Source organism: Humulus lupulus, chromosome 3 (genome assembly GCF_963169125.1).
Source record: "Humulus lupulus chromosome 3, drHumLupu1.1, whole genome shotgun sequence".
In the NCBI taxonomy this organism is placed as follows: domain Eukaryota; kingdom Viridiplantae; phylum Streptophyta; class Magnoliopsida; order Rosales; family Cannabaceae; genus Humulus; species Humulus lupulus.
Genome location: NC_084795.1, coordinates 89,455,630 through 89,463,277, shown reverse-complemented (window position 1 = coordinate 89,463,277; position 7,648 = coordinate 89,455,630).

Here is a 7,648-nt window from a genome sequence, read left to right as displayed (position 1 = left end):
GGTGTCCAACCCAGGGCCCTGGAAACAAGAGTTTTTCTGGGTACAGGGGCCTCTTTCAGTTCGTGAAGGCTTTCGCGCTGAACCTTGTAAGTATCCGGGTCTTTTTCTTTTTCTTATTAAAACTCACCGTTTTGCACTCTTGCTTGTACTGATATTGGTATGGTTCTTGCAGGGCAATTTGCTGATCCCTCGGTCATCGGGTCAGAGGCGAAGGCCATAAACAGACTCATTGAAGCAGACCCCGCCCTGAAGAAGGCAGCAGTCTTATTTACCATGGCGAATCTTAACCGCCACCAATTGTCCCCGGTCTCTAACCCCAAGTTCCTGTGGTCAATTACTGGGGCTAAGAAGGCTATGGCTGTGCCGGCTGGGCCATCATTACACGATGGTGAGGCTGAGGTGGAGATGGAGGATGCCCCCCTGTCCCCAGGGGGATGTCCTCCTTATGACTCCCATGCCCGGGACACGGCCTTTCACCCTCTGGACCCGCAGGCCGCGGCAGGATGTTACGCCCCTCCTGGCCGCGATGGCGGTGATGCCTTCCCTCCGATCCCTCATGATCTCGGCGTACCGGAAGCTGATTACGTCGGGCTCGCGGAGCTCCCTACTGATGCACCAGAGTCTCAATTTTTCTCTTCTGCTGCGCCTCCTCCTGCCTCGGCGAGTGGGTCGTCTGTTCCTGTCCAACCAGATGTTCCTAGCGTGGAGACAGAGGCTTGGGTGACCAGGATGGCCTCAGTTTATGGGCAGCGTTTCGTTCCAATAGCTGCGAGTCTCCCTGTCTCCGACTGGAGGGGCCTGGGGAACGTGACTCAATTAGACCTCGGGGAGATGCTAAGGCGTGCCGCGGCCTGGGTGAGGCTTTGCACCTTGCGCTGATTAGCACTATGCATAGATGCACCTGTGTTTTTCTTTTTGTTACTTATTGCTGATGCCATTGATTTTCTTATGCAGGTCTATATCGTGTCTCTTCGACATGCTGACTCATCTGGTGTCCTTTCCGCATCTACCACTGAGAGGGACGGCCTCATAGTCCAGGTCCAGGAGCTCAAAAATGAGCTTAGCGCAACCAAGGTCCAATTGTCAAAGGCCCGGACTAAGTATGCCAAGTCGGACTCGAGGAATGATAAGCTGAAGACTAAGATCAAGGAGCTGAAGGGCAAGGCTAAATGCTTGGAGCGCGAGCTCAAGGGGGCCAAGGTCGCTGCGTCCGGGTCGCATGAGATGGTTATTCGAATGGGGACTGAAGTTGAGGCCCTTAGGGCTGAACTACAGTCGGCTCAGGAGAAGGTCGCTTCCTTGGAGGCGGAGAAGGCTTCCTGGGAGGCGGCGAGAGCTTCCTTGGAAGCGGAGAGGGTCATAACCGAGCGCAAGTCTATAGACCGGGCTCTTTACAATGTGTGGAAGCAGGATCCCAACTTCGACTTCTCCTCTTTTGGCGAGCAAGCTGTTGCCCGAGCGGCCTGGTGGAGTGCCCACTACAGGAGGCCTTGAAATAGTCTCGCTCCTTTTTTGTTTTTTATTTTGTAACGTCATCACCAGTGCTACTTTTCTGTTAGTAACCCTTGTATTATCTTGAGAACTCTTTTTTTTTTTTTTTAATGTATGAATACATATGATGTTGCTGTTTATTTCTTGTTTTGTTGCATTTGAGGCCCTTTTATGCCTGTATGATGGGGTTTGGTTGGTTCCCCTCTTTTATTTATCAGGCTGGAGGTCCTTTGGAGCCCATGTGTAAGGGTTCACTGGGACCTCTTTTGGTGCCTCTTGGTTGCTTTCATAAGGAAATTTTGACCCCTTGGGTCTTAGTTATCCTTTCATGTTTTTCTTGCGCGCGCTTATTATTTCTTTGCGAGAAGCGTCCTTCTCGTCGTTATTCATAGTACTATTTTTGCAAGGGTCTCCTTTGGGACCCTTTTTGGCTAGGCGGCCTGGTGGCCGCTCTAGACTTATTATTGTCATCACCATATAATGTCTAGACTTATTATTGGCTAGACGGCTTGGTGGCTGCTCTAGACTTATTATCATCGATACCATATATATTTTTTGTGAGTCCCTAAGGCCTCCTTGATAATCACACGAGTAGCTAATCCTTGTGATCTCAGGAGCTGCCTTGTAAAGACTTCGCTTAAGGCCCTCATATAGGGGGTCCCCCTGGGATCCCTGTTGAAGGGTCCTTTTTGGGGTCCTCCTGATGGAGGGTCCTTTTTGAGGATCCTCTTGGTAGAGGATCTCCCTTAGGAGTCAGGAAGGCAAGGGGTCTTTTTTTAGGAGTTAGGAGGGCAAGGGGTCCTTTTTAGGATCCTCCGTTAGAGGGTCCCTTTTTAGGAGCCCTTTTGCTGGCTGCATGTTCTTGCCCCCTGTCCTGCCCCCCAAGTGCTTGGTGAAATTTATTTTGGCAGGCACTTTGGCTGATGCTCGTGCAACGAAGAAAATAAACATAGGAAGTAGCAAACGGTTTCATTCATAGAACGCGGTTTACATCTAACTTTGAAAATAAAAAAAAAAGGGGGGGGGGGGGGTTACATCTGACTAAGAGGCTACCTAGGGCAGCCTCTTTGATTCTTACTAAAATAACGAAGAACCAGCTAAACATAGGTTCTTTTGGCATTAAGAACCGAAGCCTTGCTGGTTGCACTTCTCGAAAGGCTCCGTAGCCTGTCCCATCTTGTGCGGATCTAACTTGTGTGAGTTGCTCCTTCATGCATAGCCATCGTCATTGACATGGATGGTTTTGTGGCTGCGTGGAGGGACATGTTATAGCATTCCCTCGCTTCCTTCTGCTCCCCTTTCACACATGCTACTCCACCAGGGGTAGGGAATTTCATGGCCAGGTGATACACTGAAGTTATCGCCTTCAATTCTCTCAGGGAGGGTCTCCCTAATACCGCATTGAAGGCTGAGGTGCAATCTACCACGACAAAGTTAGCCATTACGGTGGCTTGCCTAGGTTGCTCCCCCATGGTGAGGGCCAATTCGATTGTCCCCAGGGGTTGCATCGAATCCCCCGTGAACCCATACAAAGTCGTAGTGCAAGGCTTTAGGTGACGGAGGCTCAACCCCATCTTTTCCAACGCCTGTCGATACAAGATGTCCACGGAGCTCCCGTTATCCACCATGACCCGATGTACCCTCATGTTAGCTAGCTGGGCGGTTAGCACCAGGGGGTCATTATGAGGAAAGTGCACCCCCTGCGCATCTTCTTCAGTGAAAGTTATTGAGTCATTTTCGCCCTTGAAGCTCTTCGGGGGGCGTTGTTCCAGGCTTAAAACGCAATGTGGTTGACTTCGTCGGGCCTCCTTGGCATACCTGTCTCGTCCCTTCCTAGTATCGCCTCCGAATCCTGGTCCTCCAAAGATGGTCCTGACCTCTCCTTGCACTTCCGGGGCCACCTCACGTGCCCGCGGCGGGGACGCTCCTCCTTCCGGCCTCTGGTTATCCTTGCGCACATACCTGCCCAAATGTCCCCTGCGGATGAGTTCCTCAATTTCTTCCTTCAAATGGATACACTCTGCCGTGGTATGACCGGTATCCTTGTGGTACCGACAGTATCTGCTAGGGTCCCTTTTGGACCGGTCCTTTCTCATTGGTGGGGGCCTCTTGAAAGGAACTCGATCTTCATTGGTGAGGTAAATGTGCTCCCTGGTATCTGTGAGGTCTATGTAGTAAGTATAGGCTGTTGGCCTATGATCACCCCCTCGCTTGGTCTTCCTCTGCTGGTCATCCCTCGGCCCATCGTACGTCTTTTTCTTCTTTGCTACATTCGACCCGTCGTTAGTTGGGGACTTCGCGTGGGGCTCCTCCTTCCCTGCCTTCAGGTTTGCGTGGCCATCCTCCACACGGATGTACTTCTGTGCTCTTTCATAGAAGTCATCCAGGTCAGTGACTTCCCTCTTTAACATGTTGTCCCACAATTTGCTTCCGGGGAGCACTCCAGCGGTAATGGCCATTTTTAACTCCCGGCGCGTTAGGCTCCCCACTTTTGCGGCCTCCATATTGAACCGGTGAATGTAGCTCTTCAGGCTTTCCTTCTCCCCTTGCTTCACGTTGGCCAAGCTGGTACTTGGCATCGTGTAGTCCCGCACGGCATGGTGCTGTTGGAGGAACTCGTCAGAGAACTGCTGCCAGGACCTGATGGACCCTGGCCTTAGCCTTTTGAACCATTTGTAGGCGGGTCCTTTCAGAGTAACAGCGAAGCAATGGCACCTGGCACCACTTCCGATCCCCCTCAATTTCATCAGATCATTAAACACATCCAGGTAGTATTTTGGATCCGTGTTCCCTTCGTAAGGGGTCATATTGGGCTCCTTAAAATTGGCAGGGAGCCGGATTGCCTGAATTTCCCGCACAAAAGGCGACTCATGGTCGAAGTCTTCCTCAAAGGCCTGGGCACCCGACGCGGTGACGATCTTACTCCGCAAGCTCCGCATCTCCGTATCTAGGTCCTGCCTCCTTTTGCTGAGGTTGTCTCTCAAAGTGGACAGGCTAAGATCTGCCTTTCCCTTGCCTTCTTGAGGCGCCACAGGGGGCGTGGTTCCTTTGCCTGCCCTCTTCTTATTGAGCTCCTCCCGCAAGTCTGGGGGTGTTCTTTTGGAGGTGACCTCATCCTCATGGCGAGGGGCAGCGTTAGTTCTCGGCGCTGACTTCTGGGCCTGCTTAGGCGGTTCGGGGTGATCATTTTGCTTTGTGCGAGGGGTGTTGCTAGTTGAATGTCGGGTTCTCCCATCATCTACCGGTACTGTGGTCTCCACCCTATCCTTTCCCTTCTCCTTCCCCTTAGGCAAGGTCACGCTAGACTTACCCTGCAATAGGCCGTTAAGGACCTCCTGCATGTTTTCTAAGGTGGTTTCTAATCTTTGGTTTTTGCGGTGGAGTTCACGTATCTCCTCTTCGTAAAACCGGGACTTCGAACTCGAGCTCACGGAGTGGACCCAGGGGTGCTTGTCATGCCTACGGGTAGAAGGGCCCGGGTCTTGCCGGCCAGAGTTCGGTGCCTGCGGCGGTTTTGGAGGAGGGAACGCATCAGCGTTTACCGGCGGTGCTCTTGGAGGACTCCCTCCGGGTGGAGCGGCTGGCGATGAGGCCACCCTATCATCCCCGTGAACCTCAGGGTTTTGTGGGGGATCTACGTCTCTGGGCGGAGGAGCGTCCCTCATGGAGGCCTTCAGCTGGACTCCGTTCAGGTGAACTTCGACCTCCCGCGTCTCCCTCAGTCGCTTCGAGCGTCTCGGCATCTTCTTCTTGTCGGAAACAATGGTGGAACAGTAGCTTAAAACTAACGTTCCCACAGACGGCGCCAAACTGTTGACGGTCAGAACTCGTCAACGAAGTTAAGTTGGAAAAATTATCAAATCAAAATCACTAACGGGAAAGTTATCAAAACTTGAACAATAACTCAAGAACTAGGATATCACAACAATGGAGAAATTAATCTTTCATTCACACTTAAGGCTCTGCTACAGTAAAATTTCCAACCCCTTTTCAGGTGGCCTTGGAATTCATTTTATTGTAGGCTCTAATGGCCTTAGGTACATAGTGGTCCAGGGGACCAAGTGGTACAAACGTACTGTATTAGGGGAGTGGCTTCAGAGGTTGTGGTTGTACATCCCGTACAGGAGCAGGTGTCAGGAGGATGTCTCCACTACTTGTCTGTACCCCTTCCTGAGGCGTGGTAGTAGGCGTATTGGCGCAGGAGGTAGTGGTGTCGGTTCTGACCTATGGCCGTAGATGTACGGACCATGATCCTTACTGGCACTGGTATCCGTACCTAGTACTTGGTCGTACAAATATGTCTCATTCGACTCGTACTGGATCTCCTAAGCATAGGGACTTTGAGGTGTGAAAAAGGGGATCCTTGGTGTCCGTACTGGCCGTGGCGTTGAGTAGGGGTCTTGGGCCCATACGCATCAAGTCATGGGGTGTCGGCCTCCTGGGACGATGGTGGGCTGATGGACCACCCGGGGTGTGCGCGCATGGGACCTTGCGTGGCCTCGCGCATGGGGCGCCACGAACGGCCTCGCAGCCTCTCTTGGCCTCGCGCATGGGGCGCCACGAACGGCCTCGCAGCCTCTCTTGGCCTCGCGCATGGGGCGCCACGAACGGCCTCGCAGCCTCTCTTGGCCTCGCGCATGGGGCGCCACGAACGGCCTCACAGCCTCTCTTGGCCTCGCGCATGGGGCGCCATAAACGGCCTCGCAGCCTCTCTTGGCCTCGCGCATGGGCATGGTGGGAGTGGCCCAATGGCCTCGCGGATCAGGGTCCTCGCGAGACGGGAGGGCCTCGCGGAATTGGACGGCCTCCGCCCCTATGATGGCCTCACCTCTTTGATGGCCTCGCGGGGAGGGACGGCCTCGCGGATGGGCATGGTGGAGTGGCCCAATGGCCTCGCGGATCAGCGGCCTCGCGAGACGGGAGGGCCTCGCGGAATTGGATGGCCTCCGCCCCTATGATGGCATCACCTCTTTGATGGCCTCGCGGGGAGGGACGGCCTAGCGGATGGGCATGGTGGGAGTGGCCCAATGGCCTCGCGGATCAGCGGCCTCGCGAGACGGGAGGGCCTCGCGGAATTGGACGGCCTCCGCCCATATGATGGCCTCGCCCCTTCGATGAGATTATGAGCATCAACACTTACCCTTTCCTTTACCTGCACCACGTTGCACCCATGAGCCAAGGCCCAGCAAGAAAACCATAACAGCAAATACACAATCAGTGGTAGCATCAAATCAATCATAAGACAGTCATCCAGAAGTTCAACAAATCATAAACATCACACTATTAATAGTATACATGTACGTTCAAATATATATCTCGACCAGACTACAAATGCTCAAGGTCGGCGCCCTTAGGCTGAGCCCTCTATTTACTTAACTGACTCCAACTCGCTTTGGCCGAGTCCATTGTTTATTTAATTGACTCCAGCTCGCTTTGGTCGAGTCCATTGTTTATTTAACTGACTCCTATGCGCAAGACATCAGCCCCGGCTCTCTTAGGTCGTTCATTTCATGTTTCGCATAACAATATCACAGTTACACGACACATATATCCAGATGCAGGAAATCTCAGTCCCAACACAGCCACACAAGGGTGCAGTTTTCTTCCCTAGAATTCCCGAGCGGAGGATTAAGAACGGTCTCGAGCACGATCCTCAGTCTAGAGCCTTAGCGATAAACCTAGTCACGACAGGCAACGGGTAAACATCAGTTTTTAATTCAAATAAATACATAGGAAACAATAGCTAGCCTCTGGGACCTCAATTTCTACTAAACTGGGTAGTAGAAATCATCCCGAGCACTTAGGTTCGAACCCCCGAGACTTACCTATCCTAGAAACCAACATAAGGCGAAATTCCCTAGGCGGGCCGTGACCTGGCCCTAAGGGTCGCGGTGCGCCCCCATGTCAGAGACACAATCTTCAAGCATTAGGGGTGGCGGGCCGCGACTTGTCCCCTAGGGCCGCGGCGCGCCTTCAAGACAAAGAACACACCCAGGCGTTCTAGGAATGCGGGTCGTGGGGCCCAAGAGCTGGGTCGTGGCACACCCCTACAAACCCAGAATCTCTGGGTTTGCTCCTCATCCTTCCCAGCCAAAACCTCTAAGATACAAGCCTAACAAGCTTCCCAACCAAATCCAAACTCAGCTACAAGTTTAAG